Raw genomic sequence first — 19804 nt, forward strand, 5'->3', positions numbered from 1 at the left:
TAGAAGATGATTGAATAAATAGATGCCCTGAAAATTTGCACTTACCTTGATCAGCAGAGATGTTGGAAGTTGCATTTGAATGTTGTCTGCGAAATGTTGTTGGCAGATTGAAACATTACCTGAGATGGGCTTTCGGATGCCACCTGGACAATGTGTTGATGGTTTGTTCATCAGAATGAATCTGTTGATTATATCTTGATGAAGGATTTGAAAGTTGATCATTGTGGAACCGTTTGAGGTATCACTTTAGATCTGCAATGTTAGATCGTTCTGGAACCGTCGGAGGTTTCGCCTTAGATCTGCAATGTTAGATCGTTCTGGAACCGTCTGAGGTTTCGCTTTAGATCTGAAATGCTAGATCGTTCTGGAACCGTCTGAGGTATCGCCTTAGATCTGAAATGCTAGATCGTTCTGGAACCGTCTGAGGTATCGCCTTAGATCTGAAATGCTAGATCGTTCTGGAACCGTCTGAGGTATCGCCTTAGATCTGAAATGCTAGATCGTTCTGGATCCGTCGGAGGTATCGCCTTAGATCTGAAATGCTAGATCGTTCTGGAACCGTCTGAGGTATCGCCTTAGACTAGCAATGTTAGATGATAAATGAGTTGAGAATGAGAGTTCTTCAGAGTGAATCTTTGGTTTGATTGTATCTGAAAGGATTGCTTGTCTGAATAAGATTCAGGATGAACACTGCATGTGAGTGAGAACATCTTTGCTGAAGACATCTGTCTACCTGAAAAATCAAGTTAATAATATGCGATGTCTATGATGCATGTATGATATGAGATCCTCGAGCTAGAGGAGAAATATGCAAGTTATGTTGTGTATGAATATGCGTATGATGCATGATTGTGAATGTGAATATGTGAATGTGAATATGTGAATGTGATGTCAAGCTTCTAATTGGAAAAATAAATTCCCACTAGTCAGCTGGACATGAATGTATTGTGATCGTTGATGATCTTTTGTCTTGCTTGAGTACCCTCGTCTGGGGAAATTCTTTGAGAACCAGGATATTCTATTGAAGGATCTTTGACTACTGCTTGGGGAACCAAAGGTAACTGGAAGCTCTGATGCCCTTTCAAATGGGAATGAGGAAGATGCATAATCCTCCGATGCACTATCTGACCAAGTCCGGGTGCGGGGATCACACCTTCTGAAGATAGTAATCTGGAACAACCCTGCTGAGGAATAAGACTTCTTTCGAAAGAAAAATCTTTTTGAGGGATTTGTTGAGGAATGTGTCTCCATTGGGAAAACTTCCTTCTGATGCTGGTTTAGGATAATGTCCAAATAATTGGGACATGTCCGGAATGCTATTCCTGTTTTTCCTGGTAAACATCAATCATATTCAAATGCATATGTTCATTCAAAATATCATTGGGATGCTCGCGTATTCAAAACAGAAAAAATGAAAATGTTAGTTATAAGCTGCATTGATTTTTGAAAAGGTGCCGTGATAGGCGGATTAGTATAGGGAGACAACAATCCTAGAAGTAGGAAATTGTCAGAAAGTTTTGAAAAGTATTTATGAAAAGAAATAGCTATGTGAGAACGATCCAGTCAAGTTTCAATTCTGCTATTGCCAATCTGTCTTCGAGCATCTCATCCCTCACTTGTTGGAAGAAAGTGATTGGACTGATCGGTGTCTTTGAGGTGTTGAACCTTGTCGGTGAGTAGGCAGCTGAGCGGGACATAGTTGTATGCTTTATTCCCTAATTTTTGCCTAGGCTGCCCTTTCAGGTTTTCAGCCTACCGGGATTGTATTTGTTTTGTCTCTAATTTTTGCCTGGATCGCCCTTTCGGGTTTTCAATCCACCGAGACGCTCATTTTTGCCTAAGTTGCCCTTTCAGGTTTTCAACTTAGCGAGCTGTATTTTTTTTTTTAAGCAAAGTACTTTTTGACTATGTCCGCATTCACAGGGTGTGGGAAATCCTCGCCATCCATGGTGGTAAGCAACATGGCACCGCCGGAGAATATTTTCTTGATTATGAATGGTCCCTCGTAGGTGGGGGTCCATTTGCCTCTGGGATCACCTTGTGGTAAGATGATGCGTTTGATAACCAAGCCACCAGTTTGGTATGCTTGACTTTTGACTTTCTTGTTGAATGCTTTGATCATGCGCTTTTGGTATAGCTGGCCATGACAGATAGCTGCAAGTCTTTTCTCATCGATCAAGTGTATTTGGTCGAATCGAGTTTGAATCCAATCGTCTTCGTCTAGATCGGCTTCTTTCATGATCCTTAAGGAAGGAATCTGGATTTCGATTGGGAGAACTGCTTCCATACCGTAGACTAACGAGAATGGAGTTGCCCCTGTTGAAGTACGCGCAGATGTGCGATAACCATGAAGAGCAAAAGGTAACATCTCATGCCAGTCTTTGTAGGTTACTGTCATCTTTTGTATGATTTTCTTGATGTTTTTGTTGGCGGCTTCGACAGCGCCGTTCATCTTTGGTCGATATGGAGAAGAATTATGATGTTTGATCTGGAACTGCGTGCAGAGTTCAGTAATCATTTTGTTGTTTAGATTCGTGCCATTGTCAGTGATGATCCTTTCGGGGATGCCGTACCGACAAATGAGATTGTGCTTGATAAACCTGGCTACCACATTCTTGGTAACAGAAGCATATGAAGCTGCCTCTACCCACTTTGTGAAGTAGTCAATAGCGACCAGGATAAAGCGATGTCCGTTGGAAGCAGTAGGTTTGATTTCTCCAATCATATCAATACCCCACATTGCGAAAGGCCAAGGAGCCGTCAGAACGTTTAATGGAACTGGAGGTACATGCACTTTGTCGGCATATATCTGGCATTTGTGACAAGTTTTGGAATGATGATGGCAATCTGTCTCCATGGTAGACCAGTAGTAACCTGCTCTCAAGATCTTTTTAGCCATTGTATGTCCGTTGGAATGAGTACCGAAGGTACCATTGTGTATGTCTTCCATGATTTGTTCTGCTTCCTTCTTGTTTACGCAACGAAGTAAAGTCGAGTCATGGTTGCGCTTGTACAAAGTTCCATTGCTTAGGAAGAATTTGGAGGCAAATCTCCTTAGAAACTTTCTGTCGTTAATAGATGCCCCTTCAGGGTACTCCTGGGTTTCGAGATACCTTTGTATTTCATGGAACCATGATTTGTCTTCCATTTGTTTGGTATCGATCTCATTGCAATAGGCTGGTTCGTCTTGCCTGTAAATGGTGATCATAGGAGCTTCGTCGTCCCAATTGACTTTGAACATGGATGACATGGTAGCTAAGGCATCAGCTAGTTGATTTTCTTCGCGTGGGATGTGTTCGAAAGTGATCTCCTCGAAGTAAGGCATCAAACTCAACACATGTTCTTTGTATGGAATTAGATTTGGGTGCTTTGTGTCCCATTCCCCTTTGACTTGGTAGATTACCAAGGCCGAGTCTCCGTAGACTTCAAGGAATTTGATTTTTAGATCAATTGCAGCTTTGAGACCCAGAATGCATGCTTCGTATTCGGCTATATTGTTGGTGCAATTGAAACACAATCTGGCGGTGAAGGGTGTATGACCTCCTGTGGGGGAAATGATCACAGCTCCGATGCCATTGCCGAGCGCATTAGAAGCTCCGTCAAAAACCATAGTCCATCGGGATCCTGGTTGTTTGTAGTCATTGACTAGCATAATGTCTTCGTCTGGGAAGTCAAAGTTCAATGCCTGATAATCATCTACTGCTTGATGAGCTAAATGATCAGCTACCACACTTCCTTTGATTGCTTTTTGCGAAGTGTATTGAATGTCATATTCTGTTAGGATCATTTGCCATCTTGCAATCCTTCCAGAGAGAGCAGGTTTTTCGAACACGTATTTGATTGGATCCATCTTGGAGATCAGGAAAGTGGTGTGATTTAGCATATACTGTCTTAGTCGGCGAGCCGCCCATGCTAAGGCACAGCAAGTTTTTTCGAGTAGTGAGTATCTTGTTTCACAATCGGTAAACTTTTTGCTAAGATAGTAGATTGCGTGCTCCTTTCGACCGGAATCGTCATGTTGTCCGAGTACACACCCCATTGAATCTTCTAACACAGTTAGGTACATTATCAGAGGTCTGCCTTCCACAGGAGGTAACAAGATTGGCGGTTTTTGAAGGTATTCTTTGATTTTATCAAAGGCTAACTGGCATTTGTCATTCCATCTTTCCACTTGATCTTTCTTCAGTAATTTGAAGATTGGCACACAAGTAGGAGTCATATGGGCAATGAATCTGGCTATGTAGTTTAGACGTCCCAAGAATCCTCTGACTTGTTTCTCGGTACGGGGTATAGGCATTTCTTGAATGGCTTTGACCTTGGCAGGATCAACCTCAATACCTTTACTGCTGACGATGAAACCTAAGAGTTTACCGGATCTTACTCCAAAGGTACACTTGTTCGGGTTCAGTCGCAATCTGTATTTCTTGAGTCTGTCAAACAGCTTGTGTAAATGACTCAAATGTTCTTCTTCGGTGTTGGATTTTGCGATCATGTCATCGACATACACCTCTATTTCCTGATGAATCATATCATGAAATAGTGTTACCATTGCTCGTTGGTAGGTAGCTCCGGCGTTTTTCAGACCAAAGGGCATTACTTTGTAACAAAAGGTTCCCCAGGGTGTTGTGAAGGTTGTTTTTTCCATGTCTTCGGGTGCCATCTTGATTTGATTGTACCCTGAGAATCCGTCCATAAAGGAGAATACCTTGCATTGTGCGGTATTGTCAACTAGTACATCGATGTGCGGTAAAGGGAAATCATCTTTAGGGCTTGCCCGGTTCAGATCTCTGTAGTCTACACACATTCTGACTTTCCCGTCTTTTTTGGGTACAGGCACGATGTTAGCTATCCAAGGAGGATAACTTACAACTTTTAGGAATCCGGCATTGAATTGTTTTTCAACCTCGTCTTTGATCTTTTTTGACATATCAGGCTTACTCCTTCGCAGTCTCTGTTTGACCGGAGTGCTTCCTTCTTTGATTGGCAGGCGATGAACTACAATGTCCGTGTCAAGGCCAGGCATATCTTGATAAGACCAGGCGAATATCTCGGCGTAGTCTTGCAACAATTGAATCAGTCTTTGCTTGACACTGTTTTCTAAGTCAGCCCCAATTCTGACCTCTTTCTTTTCTTCGTCACTGCCCAAGTTGATGACCTCAATCGGCTCCTCATGAGGCTGTATGGCTTTTTCTTCTTGTTCTAGAAGTCTTGCAATTTCTCTTGGCACTTCACAATCTTCCTCACTTTCGTCCTCAGTTTGGTAGATCGGATTTTCAAAGTCATGACGGGCAATAGCAGAGTCGTTATTGACTGGATCCAGCGTGTATGTGAATCTGCATGGTAGATATGTGAGTGTGTATGAAGAGAAAAACATAGCTATTTGAAAGCGAATAAAGAAAGAAAAAGGATCACAAAATTTTGAACATGCAAGCATCCCATGATTTTATTGAATGCACATAATCATGATATGACAAACCCTTTTTATAGAAGGACCGTTGTGCTAAGGCACACGGCTTTCAAGCTCATGGTTCGATTGTTCAGGAACCACTTTTATCTTTGCACAATATACACAAAGAAAACAGGAAATGGCATTTACTCCTGATCAAAGGAGATCACATCCTCTGCTTTCCAGTTGTTCAATCCACCGTTGTTAGCAGGGAGCACCCAGCTGTTCCAGTTGCAGTTGTTCTTTTCGTCTTCCGTAGCATTGATTCCGCTAGTGGGAAAATGCGTAGGTAATTCCTCAGGATAAGTTGGATGATTTGTTGGATATGAGAATCCAGGTGGAGGTCCCTCTATTGGCTGAGCGAGATGCTCGATAAGGCCGTCCCATGCAGTAGGAATGATGTTTTGAATAGAGACTTGTGCATCCTGATAAGGAGTGTACTGTGACAGAAAATAACCTTCGTTGTTTGGCATCTTCCTGGCTTCTTCAAGAGCGAAGTTGTCGTCGTACTGTTCGTCCCATCCAGTCGGGACAATGTCTTTGATGGGAGTTGAAAAGCTCGGAGGAGCGGAATATTTCACCATATAGTCGTATTTGCCGCTGGGTTCTCCTAGCGTGTCCCATACTTCTTTGGGTGGATTTTGATATTGCTGAGTGACGGGACTTGTGATACTTCCGTCATTTTGATTACCCTCTTCTGTTGGAGTAAGATCTTCCAGAGCAATGTAAGAATTCTGAGGTGTGATATACTGGTAGTTGTAACCGTCATTTGGTCCTCCCACAGCATCCCACATTCCCATGGTAATGGGTGGAATTTCGTCTGGATATGGCTGAATGATGTGGTTCAAGTATGTCCCTTCATCATCAATGGCGTTTACTTCTTGGCTGGCGAAGTGTGATATTAACCCTTCAGAGCGAGGATTTTGATCATTCTTTTGATTTTCACCATTATAGCCCAGACCTAGCTTGTCGGACTTGTAGGGTATATCAGGGAGTTGTCCCCATACTGTGCGATCACCCTGTTCAATCATGGCTTTGGCATCTTTGAGAGAAGCCATAGTTGTAGCTGGAGTAGCAGGAATATGCTTGGTGGTAGAGATATCTGGAGATACAACCTCAAAAGCTTGATACGGAGTTTCGATGGATTCGCCCTCCATCTCAACATACTTGTCGTTGCTCAAGTGACTGACCATATATTCTTCTTCGCCATAGACTGTGACAACCTTTCCTTTTACTGGGTATTTTAACTTCTGATGCAGGGTAGAAGTTACAGCGTTTGCCCCATGTATCCAAGGGCGTCCTAGTAAACAGGAGTATGTTGGAAGAACGTCTATTACGGAAAAGATAACATCGAAAGTTTGAGAGCCCACTCTGATTGGGAGCTTAACTTCTCCGTACACCGTTCTTGTTGACCCATCGAAGGCTCTTACAACCACATCACTTGGTTGTAGCACAACTCCTTTGAAGTCAAGTTTTTCCAGTATTACCTTTGGTAACACGTTTAGAGAGGAACCATTGTCTATTAGCACATGAGACAGAGTGGTGCCGTTGCATTCGATAGAGATGTGCAGGGCCTTGTTGTGATTTCTTCCAGCAGGAGTTAGATCCACATCAGAGAAACCAAGACCATTGGGCACTGTAAGACTGGCGACACAATTCTCAAATTGGTCGATTGGGATTTCTTGAGGCACATGCGCAGCTTGAAGGAACTTCATTAGAGCTTTAGCATGAGCTTCTGAATATTTTAGCAGAGATAACATTGAGATTTTTGAAGCAGTGTGCCCCAGTTGCTCAACAATATTGTAATCACTTTTGCAGATGATTTTCAATATTTCCTCCATTTCTTGCTTTGATGGATCCTCAGCAGTGATCTCCACCGGGGTTTGAATTTGTTCAACTTGTGGCTCTTTGCCTCGAGCGTTGACATTTTGATTAGGAACTGGGACTCGGACTGGACCAGCAGCAACATTTGGAGAAATTTCTGGTGAAAAGATTCTTCCACTTCTCGTGATCTTGCTGGTACCCGCGATATTACCCACAGTTGGAGTAGTTAACTTTGCGGTCTCTTCAGTCGAGGTACTTTGCTTAACTCCATGAATGTAAACATTAGTGTCATATCCCCATGGGACAGCTTTGTCTGAGGAGTATGGAAATGGAGTTGGACTAGCAATGACTACTGATGCCACTTTGAGTGTAGCAGAAATTTTGAATGGAACCTTGGCAGAGATTTTGAATGGTAAGCTAGAGATTACTGAGGCATCCTCTATTCTTATCCCGTTTGCAAAGACTTCGCACAGTACGTCCATAGAAGGGAGCCTCTCAAACATAATGATACGGCGATCCATCCATTTTTGAATTCCCATCCTCAGATTTTCACAACCATTGGGCAGGCAAGAGCAGTAAAAGCAGTCGGGGTCACATCCTGGGAAGTAACCAGCTCGGATTAGCTTTCCTTTGACTTCGCAGAGTGGAGTTGATAATTCGTTCACATCATAGATGTAAACAGTGTCCAGGATAGCGTTGACAGTTTTGTCATGCTTTGGCATAGGTGCTGTGATGACATTTGGAGTTTCTGGAGGATCGAACTCAATTTCACCAGCATCTATCATGTCTTGGATTTTATTTTTCAGGGCCCAGCAGTGATCTGCGTCATGTCCTGGACAGTTTGAATGATAGGCACATGTTGCATCAGGGCGATAATTCAGAGAAGAAGTATTGACATTCTTCGGAGGACCCCTTAATGTGATCAGATCCGCTTTAAGCAAGTGCTGCAATGCCTGAGAGATTGGCATGTTGATTTTGGTGAAAGTTCTTCTTGGTGCATCTGGTCGATGCGTATATTTTGGCTGTTGATCTTTTTGAGGTGCAGATGCGGAGATCATAACTGCCCCTACAGATTGATGCTGATCACTTTTGTGACTTGTCTGAATTTGCGCTGTATTGACCTCATTTCTGATGGGCCTTTTTGTAGTACCAGAGGAGGATCCTACTTGAATTTTTCCATTTCGAATGCCACTTTCGACACGTTCTCCGGTCAGTATTAGGTCAGTGAAACCTGATGATGAACTTCCCAGCAAATGGCTATAGAATGGGCCAGTTAAAGTGCCCATGAACATGTCGACTAGTTCGCGATCAGATAAGGGTGGTTGAACCCTTCCAGCCATATCTCTCCACTTTTGTGCATACTCTTTGAAACTTTCTTTTGGTCCCATAGACATGCCTCGCAATTGAGTACGAGTGGGTGTAAGATCAGCATTGTATTGGTACTGTTTGTAAAAAGCAGCAGCTAATTCTTCCCAAGTATGAACCTTGGTATTTTCTAGCTGGTAGTACCATTCGAGTTGTGTACCTGACAGACTTTCTTGAAAAAAGTGAATCCACAATTTGTTATCTGTTGTATGAGGTTGTATCTTCCTCACATAAGATCTCAAATGTAGTTTTGGACAAGAAACTCCATCATACTTTGCAAAGGTTGGAACTTTGAATTTTGGAGGGATGACAACATCCGACACGAGTCCCAGATCATTGAAATCTAAGCCAGGTATTTTTTGTATTTCCATAGCTTTCATACGATCCTCCAACTGTTGGTATTTGTCATCATCCTGTTCGTCTCCAGAATGATCTTCTTCTTCATTTGAAGAGAGAGAGGGTTTAGCAGAACCCTGGTTGCTTTGATTATCTTCTTGTTCACCATCACCGACTATTTCAGGGATTGGTGGCTTTTTGATCTTTTTGACAGGGATCTTGATCTTCCTTCTCAGGTAACTCAAGCCTGCAGATTCTTTGGGCTTCTTCTTCTTCTTGAGTATCAGGGCTTTCAGCTCTTGTTGCCCCTTTGCCAGTTCCAGAATTGCCACTTGAACTTGGGCATTCTGTACTTCGAGATTCTTGATGCTTGCCTCAGATTCCATCTCTTCTGACTGAAATAAACAGCGAAGAGATGAGAAACCCGTCATGAGAACCTGTTATGAAATGTGTATGACTGGATGCCATGTGTATGCAATGTATGAAATGCAAATGCAATGTATATGAATGCAATGTATGAAATGTATATGCAATGCATGAAGTGAAATGTGTGTGCAATTTTTCAAGGATCTTAGAGTTTAGATTTGTTAAAGAAGAAACAAACGTTAGTTAATCAATTTATTTCTTTTTTCTTTTTCTGCTTCTTTTTTTTTTATTTGCCTCATTTGGGCTTACAAGACAGAAATAAAATGGAATGATCCTTCAGGTCTCCCGTGGACGCTTTCTCTTTGTCCCCAGGAATGCGTTGATTCTTTGTTCTTCTTGAAGCTGTCTGGTGAGCTCGAATAGCCTTCTCTCATAGTCCTGACAGTGTTCTTTGAAGGTGTCTCTTTCCTCTTTGAGTTGAACCCAGGATTTTTGCAACTCTTCCAAGTCAGTTGGCATATCCGGGTGTAGAATAACTTGAGGTTCGTAACCTTCGACTTCTGATTTGATAGTCACAGGTAGAACAGCGGGATAGGGCATCATGAGTTTTTGAGCATGAGTACGCACCCATCTGAGGTAAAGTTCCATAGGAATAGAATTCCATTGCCCCAGAGTTTTGCTTTCTATTCTATAGACACTGTCCCAAGCCTGTATGAATCTTCGTCGGTGTCTGTGAGAATCATTCTCGTAATCAAACACAATGCCACGGATAATCATGTCATGAGGACCGTTGCTTCTTGCATATCCGAATTGGCGTAGAGCTAGAGAGGGATTGTAAGTGATACCTCCTTTAATGCCAAGGAGTGGCACATTAGGGTATTCTCCACAATGATCAATGATAGTAATGTCTCTTTGAAAGAAGTTGTTCCATCGGATATCTGAATGAGATAAAGACATGATTCTGTAAGACCATTGTGCTCTTTGTTCATTTCTCAGTACTGATCGGGGAAGATGACATGTAAACCACCTAGCCAGTAGTGGTATACAGCACATGAGAGTTCCTCGTTTCTTCATGGTACGAGTGTGTAGAGAATGTAGAATGTCTCCCAGCAATGTTGGTACCGGGTTGCGAATTAGGAAAAGGTTGATGATGTGTACACTTATGAACTGGTCGGAATTAGGGAACAAAACCAACCCATAGATCAAAAGAGCCATAACTTCTTCAAAAGCTGGATAACTTTTGTTTTCTAGCAGTAGTCGAGCCTTTTCCAGTAAGAATTTGGCAAGCAAACCCTCAACTCCACTCTTTGTTTCCCAATTGGATTTGATTTCTGACTTTTGCAGATGTAAAGCAGCAGCAATGACTTCAGGTTTTGGTTTTCTTTCTAAACCATTGAAAGGTAATTGATCTCGGATTGGTAATCCAATTAATTCAGAGAATTCTTCCAAAGTGGGTACCAACTGGTAATCAGGAAATGTGAAGCAATGATGTTCAGGGTCGAAGAACTGGAACAGGACCCGTATCATGTCTTCTTCAAACTTTGAGGTAACCAAATGGAGTAGGTGACCATGCTTTTCAGTGAATTGAGCATTCCTGGGGAATTCTGCTACCAAGACTTTGAGTTCAGATGGCACCGTTGAGATATTGATTCGGATGTAATCTCTGGTGGCGGGAGCCATTACCTGCAAAAACAAAAGTAAACTCTTTGATCCTTGAAATGTGTAGTGAAAAATGATGTGTTTATGATGCAAACATGTGGCACACAAAAACAAATCAAACAATAGCCTTAGGTTTAAAGGCTTGCATGAGGTTGATAGGTGATACCCTCCCCTCTGAAGTTGAGTTGGTTGAAAACCTGTCCTAGAATAGTATTCGGGTTCTATGATCCTTGGAGACAACATCTCAATACGGCGCTCGGACGGCCGATCAAGAATATTCCTCGAGGATAACTAGCTTCGATCAATTTCAAAGCTAGCCACTTAATAGGCCACAAGTCAAGTTCAACTAAAAGGTTCTAAGACAAATTAGTGTTAATGACACTTCGGAAGCCTAATATACTCCTTGATCGCTTTCAAGGGACATCAGTATAAACCAAAGTATCACACTAACGATGACTACCAGATCAACCGTATCGGTACATGCCGTACAGTTTCCTTGGTCTATTGTCATATACTTAAGGTATCTCGAGATTCGGGTTAGAATCTTTCACACAAGCAAAGTACCCAAGCAAACCTGTGAAAAGTAAAGCAATCAGATCAAACAATTGAAAACATCGAAATGATCTATACTCTAAAGGTAACCCCTTTTGAAAACATTTTGAATTTGTATTCCCCAGCAGAGTCGCCAGTTCTGTGGACCGTCCTTTCGGGCCATACCCCTCCGTGGGTGGGATACGTGAACTGACTCCTTTTTTGCGTCGATCGGACGCTTTCGCGTCACTCTTGAAAAAGTTTACAGAGTCGCCACCGACCTTTTATTTTATCCAATGAAGGAAAGGTTTATAAAAGACACAGAAAAAAGACCTTTGAGAGATTCTGGGTAAGGGGGTAGGTTATACAAAGGGAAGGTGTTAGCACCCTTTGTATCCATGGTTATCCATGGGCTCTTTAGTTTGCTTAGCTCATTTGCTTTACTTTTCAATTGATTCGGAATGCTTTACCTGTGTTTTTGAAATACCTTTGCAAATAGAATTTGTAATGATCCTTGTGCGGATATATACAAATGCTTGTTTATCTTTCGAAAGATGTTTTGAAAAGATCGTTAATTTTGTAATGATCCGTGTTTGGATGTATACAAAATATTGTCTTTTGGAAAATTTGTTTTGAAAAACAACAGTGTATGAGAATTTTGTTTGTTTTAATTTTGAGCAAGCAAACTAGGAGGTCTACCCTGAGTTGTAAGGTCTTTATCCTTGTTCCCTTTAAAAATCTATCCATTCGTCAGATATAAACAAAAGGTTCGATTTTGTACTCGAAACAGTAAAAATGTAACTTTGATTTTGAAAAGAGTGAAAAGGGGTTACCCTAGGAGGTGCAAATGTGATTGTGATTGAATTCAGATATTTATCTTTGAAGTTAGTGATCTGACGGTTCAGTTTTATCTTTGACATACACGCAGTTTATATGGGTGCTGGAAATTAAAATGCGGAAATGTAAAGTGCAGAAAGTAAATCTACGCTATTACATCGATTGTGCGGGAAATGTAAACTAGCCTATTTACATGAATTTGACATCCTATACATTTATCTAGGAATTTTAAATTGCAAGAAATAAAAGGCATATTTTTGTATTTTTGTGATTTATTTTAAATATAATTAATGCATTATTAATTAATTTAAAATAAAGAAAAGATGGAAATATGATTAAACCTAGCAAATAAGTTTAAAAATATGTACAAAATGTTTGTTAATTGATTTTAGAACAAAACTAATTTTTTTGGAATTTTTGAAATTGTTTTTTGGGTTTTTTAAGTTAATTAAGACATAATTATATAAATAATTACACAAATAATTAAAACTTAGAGAGAAAATTATTCAAAATATGTACAAAATTAGTTTATAATATATAAACAATATTTAACACAAAGAACAATTTTTTTTATGATTTTTTGATTGGTTAGAATAATTAAAAAGCAAATATATAATTATATACTAATTAATTATGCAAAATAGCCTTAATTTAAATAAAATATTAATATTTTTATGCCTAAAAATAAATAAATATTTTATCAGATTAAAACTAAAAATAAAAATATTTTTTGGTGTTTTATGATTGGTTGATTTTAATAAAAATGCAAAATATAGAGATTTATTAATTAAAACCTGCAGGGGGGTGTGCTAAGCAAATCTGGAAAAGAACTATGTTTAGTTCAAGAGATGCTTTTTGGGCCAGAAACCAGGGGTGTGGATATCACTACGTACAGGCCCAGTCCACTTGTTCTTTTATTTTTTCTGATTTTTAGTTATGTGGGGTCCACGTTTTTAAACCAGAGCCAATCATGTTATAACGTTTTGCCACGCATGCCACAGACTTATTGACCAGCCAATAGGAGCGAGGGAAGGAGCCACGCGTGCAGTCAACCATGCCCTAGCCTTGCTGACCACCGGAACAGTGTTTTCCGGTTGTCTTCTCCGGCGAGGTGGTTTTCAAAACCTGCAAAATAGTTAGTTTAAACACCAAATGAAGACCCTACCCCCCTAAATCGAGGTCTGGGAATCCAATGGTGAGGTTAGTTTGGACTGAAAATGCTTGTGTTAAGAGATTCGAAGAGAAACATAAACTCACGGTTGACAATGGCAACCCATGTTCAGGACGTTAGAATTCTCATGCTAGGGTTCAAACCTGATCTAATGATCAGTATAAGCTCAACCATAACCGTGAGACATGTTAACAACGCATAAAATTTGAATTTGAACTAAATGAAAGTTTACCAAATCGGAGAGTGAGAGAACTCGAGTTTCAGGCCTCTATGAACTTGGTTATGGATCTGAACTTACTCAAATAAGTTCCAGGAAGTGATTTATGGACTTAGTTTGCTTTGAAACTAGCTGCAAATTTGAATACGAATTTTGAAGTTTCTTTGATTATTTTTTGAAATATGAAGTGTGTTCTTGCTATATCTTTGATCTATTTCGTGTGTCTCCTTTACATTGAAGCATCCTAGCCTATTTATAAGCCAAGGGCTGCTTAAAAACTAAGCTAAAAGCATTGATGAGCTTTGTTGAAACTTTGATTTTTAAATATTAAAAATCTTTGAAAACTTGACCAAGTCACCTTGCCTTTACTTCTCTTGCCTTGCTCTTCAATCTTCTGCAGAAAGAGGAAGATTCTTTGAGGTGAGTCATGCTTGATTTGTAAGCTACCATTTATCCATGCATTTTCCTTTTAATTTTAATCTTAAAGTAAGATAAAATCATGCAAAAATGGATAAAAAATGGTATGGGCTTAGTCTTGGTCGTGGGAGGCCCATAATATCATGGAAATGATGTTTGAATGCTGAAAACTTGGCCCCATTTGGAAAAAATACATTTTTGAGCAATGTTGATTTCATGCATTTTCCCAAAATTTAGCCAACTTCAACAAGGTGTAAATCCTTCAATTTTTGTCATATGAAGGAGATCTTGCACTTTTTGGAAACCTCAAAGAGTCCTCTAACCAATGTCTTTGGTCTCATATCAAAATGATTTTTGGTTCTCCTTGTGTGTCCATTTGAAAAAAGTGTCTTTTTGTTGACTTTGAAAATGACCTGTAATGTCTTTGGTCATATTTTTCAAATGGTGAATCCAATGACCATGGGATCAATGGCATTTGAAAGATAATTGAATTTCCTTCAAAACCAGCTTTGGTTTGAATTTTTTGGATGAAGGATGAGAGAGTTATGATCAGTCAAAGTTGAGTTGACTTTTCAGGCAAAAACCCTAATTTTGAATCTTAGGGTTTTGTTGATTTTTGATCTTTCCTTGATGAATTGTGATCATCCAATGATCAAATGTTGAATCCTTTGACAAAATATGGACTTTGACAAAAAATTTCATTTTTGACTGTCAGTTGACTTTTTTGGTCAAACGGTTCGTCTGTTGACTGTTTGAGCTGCTGACGGTGCGTCTGAGTGAATTGAAGTTTGAAAATTTGTATGATGGTACTTTGAGATGTATGGATGTATATGAAATCCATTTGAGCTCTCAAAACTTGTTGCTCCTGTTAAAACAAGAAAAACCCTGATTAGGGACTGTCTGTATAGGAGGCAGTTAAGCGTACCTGATTTTTGTGCAGTGCTGAGTTTCTGCTAATCATGTGATATTCAGAAGACTTCTAACACAAAAATCTTGGAAATTTGAATTGTGAATGATTGATTTGATTGATTGTACAAATCACTGTGAATTGTACCGTCTGCAGTTTGTCTGTCAACCGACTGTTCGTGTACTGAAGCAGCAGTTAAAGTGAAAAAATCAACTGTCAAAGTTAATTTTCTTTTTTTGTTGTTATTTTTGTTTTTGTTATATGTGAAGCATGAAAAATTTATTTACATGACTTGTTAGAAAACAGAAACATAATAACAGATATTTACAGTATGCGGGTAAAATTACCGATAATAATCCTGAAAATTGTTAAATGCACAGAAATAGAAATATTTGACTGGCAGAAACACACAAAATATTATCTTAGTAATTAAGCAATATTATGACAAATAGTACAACATTTAATACTGACAGTATAAATATTACATACTATTGAACAGTACGACGAATAGACGGTACGTTTAAGAAAATAAGAAACACGGCAAACTTTAAAAATGACGGTTGATGAACCATGCTATGATCAATAACATGTAGAGGATTGGGAATGCAACCATTGCAGGTCCACACTCCTCAGGACTATGCAGGCAGAAGAAAGTCATGATCACCGTAGCAATGGTGATGACTGTAAGAAACAGTGTCTCTATCCACTTTGCCATTCTTGTCAGGGAAGAAGAGAAAATAGATATGAGGTAGGAATTTGAAAGATGAATTGGAATTTGATGTGAGATTTTATGAAAGAAAATGAGAGGTATTTATAGAATGGAAAGAAGGAAAGAGACGTTGGGGAATAGCGTGATTCCGTACAAAAGGAAAATTTGAGTGGTAGTGAGATTTGAAAGAAAGTGTAAGGTATTGTTGGGAAAAGAGAGATGGATAGAATAAAGTTGAGATTTGAATTTGAAAGGATAGATTTGAAAAGATTTTGAAAATAATGGAATATAGCACAAAAGTTAGTGGGAAAACAAAAACAATTGTTACCAGTACAGTGTGAGTTTCCTGCTTTTGCGCCTGCAAAAAGATTTAACCCTGCATGAACTGTGTTAGTACTATTTATTTGTAAAATAAATAAATAGTATTTGTGAGGTAAAGAACAGTATTTGGCGTTTGCGTAAGAATAAATTCCACTGTAAGCCAAGTTACTGTGTAAGAAAAATTCTGAAAACCAAGTTCTTCATATGTCAGGATATTTTGAAAAAATCCATGTTTATATGAGACTCTTAGTTTTCATATTGAAACTTTCCTGAAAAAAGAAGTGGGCAAATTTTGGGGTATAACACACATCATATATTCAAATTCAAACCAAGAAAAATCTACAAAACAAAACCATAACAGAACTTCAAAACCAACATTTCCACCCTAACCGACTTCTAACCGACACCTAACTGTCAAAGCAGAATTCATTTCACCATATAACAAACTTCAAACTACCATTCAGCTCTAAGCTAACAGAACCTATAACCAACTAACAGAAGGCAATTGAATCAGAGCAGAAAGTAACAGAAATCAGAAATATCACTAACCTCTATATAACCTGCAATCAGCCACCATTTCAGTTTTTTAGACACCATCTTCTCCTCCCCTCATCTCATCCTTCACCATTGCTCTGCTTCCTCTCATCATCATCTTTCACCATTCACAAATCTTCACCACACACACCACTGTGACCTCACGCACCACCACCAATCTTCACCTTCACGGTTCAACCTTTAAAGAACAAAAAAGAAAAGATCATAACAGAATGGAAAAAGGAGGAGAAAGAGAATTTGAGAGATAACATGAGAACTCACCTCGTAACAAACTGAAACTCTATCAATCTTCACCTTCTCTCAATCTTGACCTTCTCTCAATCTTCTCTACACACGCATACATCTTCACACTTCTGATCCTATCATCATCCTCTAACCACATTTCTCCTTCTATCCTTCATCGTTCAACCAACAAGAAGAATGAGAAAACCAGAAAAAAAGATCGTAACAGGAGATATCAGAAGAAAGAGAACTTAATAGAAAAAAAACTCACCGTAGAAATCTGAGCAATCGAAGAATCTTCATCTCCAATCCTTCTCTTCACCTTCAATCATCGATCATCAGAAACCTCCATCGCTTCTTCTAACAATTGACAACAATCTTCTTACACCTTCATCGAATCATCCACAAACAATAAAGGTTCCAACAAAACACAGAGAATCGGAGAAGATAGAAGAGATCGAGAGAGAACGGGGAACGAGGTCGTGAGAGAGTCAGCGAGTCAGAGAGAACAGCGATGAAAGATTTGATCGGAGAAGACGGATATACCGCCGTTTGAATGTTTGAGACCAAGACGGAAGGGATGTTTGAACGATGAACGAGGGAGAGACGGTCGAGTTGCGATGGCAGTCATCAGAGAAGGTCGTTGCGCTCCGCCGCGGCCATGAGAGCGTTGAGAAAGAAGGAGTTCCTTGAAGGAATTTGAGGCGTCACACGTAAGTTTGACCTAATCCCCTTTTGCTAATTCAATTTTCATTATTGTGTTTAATTTGATTAACTAGACTTTAGGGTAATATTAATTAGTATTAATGGAGATTAACCACTGTTAATTGAGATTAACTAAAAATCTGAAAACAATTGTTAACTGGATCAAAACGCTGGGCCACTCGAATTCATCACTACACCCCCTGACTCATTTTAGATGATAAAAAGGCATATAAAAGTCATAATCTTGTTAGATTTTTTTAGGTAATTGTTGACATAAAAACCTCATAAAAAAATACTAGTTTAGGCTTATTAGAATGTAGGTTCTTTAAGTGCAATTTAGACTTGAATTAGAATTCCCTTAACAACAAAAAGATACACAACCAAAAACACTTAAAACACCTAATAAAGGTTCAGATTCAAAACAAAGTAGAGAAAGTGGTGAGTGGCCCGGTATTGGGAACTGTTCATAACTCATCTACCCTAAAAGACACAAACCAATCATTTCTTTTTCTTTTGCCTCGTTGGCACCTAAGGGCAATGTTATTTCCGCTCGTACGCATCGTAGGTCGATCCCTTATGCAAAAGCGCGAAAGTTAATGCCGCCCAACTAAAAAACACAAAAACAAACAGAAAATCTTTAGCCGAGCTACGGTAACTCTGATTCCTGAAAAGGATACGTAGGCAGCGGGGTAGGGCCCGTGCGAGTACAATTCTTTATTTTCCCTACATTTTTCATTCATTTCGCATTTAGATTTTAGACATAGATATACACCCTTTAGATAGAAACAGACATAGGTGGATACCATCGAGTACGATGGGCGTGAGGGGTGCTAGCACCTTCCCCTCGCGTAACCGACTCCCGCACTTAGATTCTCTGGTCGCAAGACCCTGTTCTTACCCTTTGTTAGGTTTCCTGATATTCCTTTCCCTTATGGGATAAATATATTGGTGGCGACTCTGTTCATTTTTCGCGAGCGTGCGACAGCTGGCGACTCTGCTGGGGACGTTAGACCTATTACGGGTCCGTACTTAGCGAGTCGATCCTAGCCTTTGTTTGTTTCTTTTATTGGGTGTTTCTTTGTTTTGTTTACATGTTTATATCTTGTATATATGCTCGCATATCATGTTTATTTTCCGCATGCATCTGGACTATATTATGGCTCCCCGTGGGGGCCACATATTTTTTCTGCTTTGTTTTGCAGGTGGGGGTTTTTGTGAGGTAAAAGGCCCACTACCAAGGCCAGTGACACATAGGATTAGCGTGGATGCTCATGTTGACTCCCGTGGCTCTTGCTACGATCGAGCTTGACATGGGGTACCACAACTGGGCGAGGTTCTTTCATGGAACACTGTGTCTGGCACGCTTGTTGCCTCAAACACTTTGTACCCCGTGGGAACTGTAGACCCTGGTGACCATTAGGGACCACTTGTCCGTGTCTAGACTTCATACCCGTGAGATTGGGGTGGGACAGGAAACCTTGGCTCCTACATACCATTGCTTCTTCATATTTGGGGTTGGACCTTTATTTGGTCCATTCCCATGGTGCTTGATATTCTGGTATTCAAAAAGGCGTCGAACCTTTGATCCTGTGACACTTGGCCTGTACAGAAGCTTCACATCAGTTATTCAGAGGATTGTGTGGTGGTTACTCAGATCATATGGACCTTGATCCCATGCCTGCATTGCATAACATCATTGTTTTATCCACTTCATTTGTGGGGGATCCTAAAGTCTATTTCCAAAAAAAAAATATACAAAAAAGAGAGAGAAAAAGAAAAAAGGAAATAGAAAAGCAAAAAGAAAAGATATTATATACAAAATAAAGCTTTGATTCCAAAAAAGGGTGTATGAAAAGACTTTAGGATTCCTCGGAAATGAAACATTGCATTCATATCATCATGCATTTCATGGTTCCGTATCAGAAGCTAATTGGGGTCCCTTTCAATCCAGATTTCCGCTTCAAATTTGACTTCCCTACATCTGTAGCATACGAGGATTAATCAGAAGAGAATCATGGACCGTCTTGAGCAGAATCAGGCTGAGCTTCGTAAGGACTTGGATACTATGGGGGAAAGGATGACCCAACTCTTCGAGACTCTCCATGTTGTCATTCAAGGGCAAGAAGAGCTTAGGCAAAGTGTTGCTAAATTGGCTAATGATACTCCGACCACTGTTGCTAATGGAGGATCAAAACCTGTACCCGTGGAAGCTCCAA

Source organism: Vicia villosa, linkage group LG1 (assembly GCF_029867415.1).
Source record: "Vicia villosa cultivar HV-30 ecotype Madison, WI linkage group LG1, Vvil1.0, whole genome shotgun sequence".
Taxonomy (NCBI): Eukaryota; Viridiplantae; Streptophyta; class Magnoliopsida; order Fabales; family Fabaceae; genus Vicia; species Vicia villosa.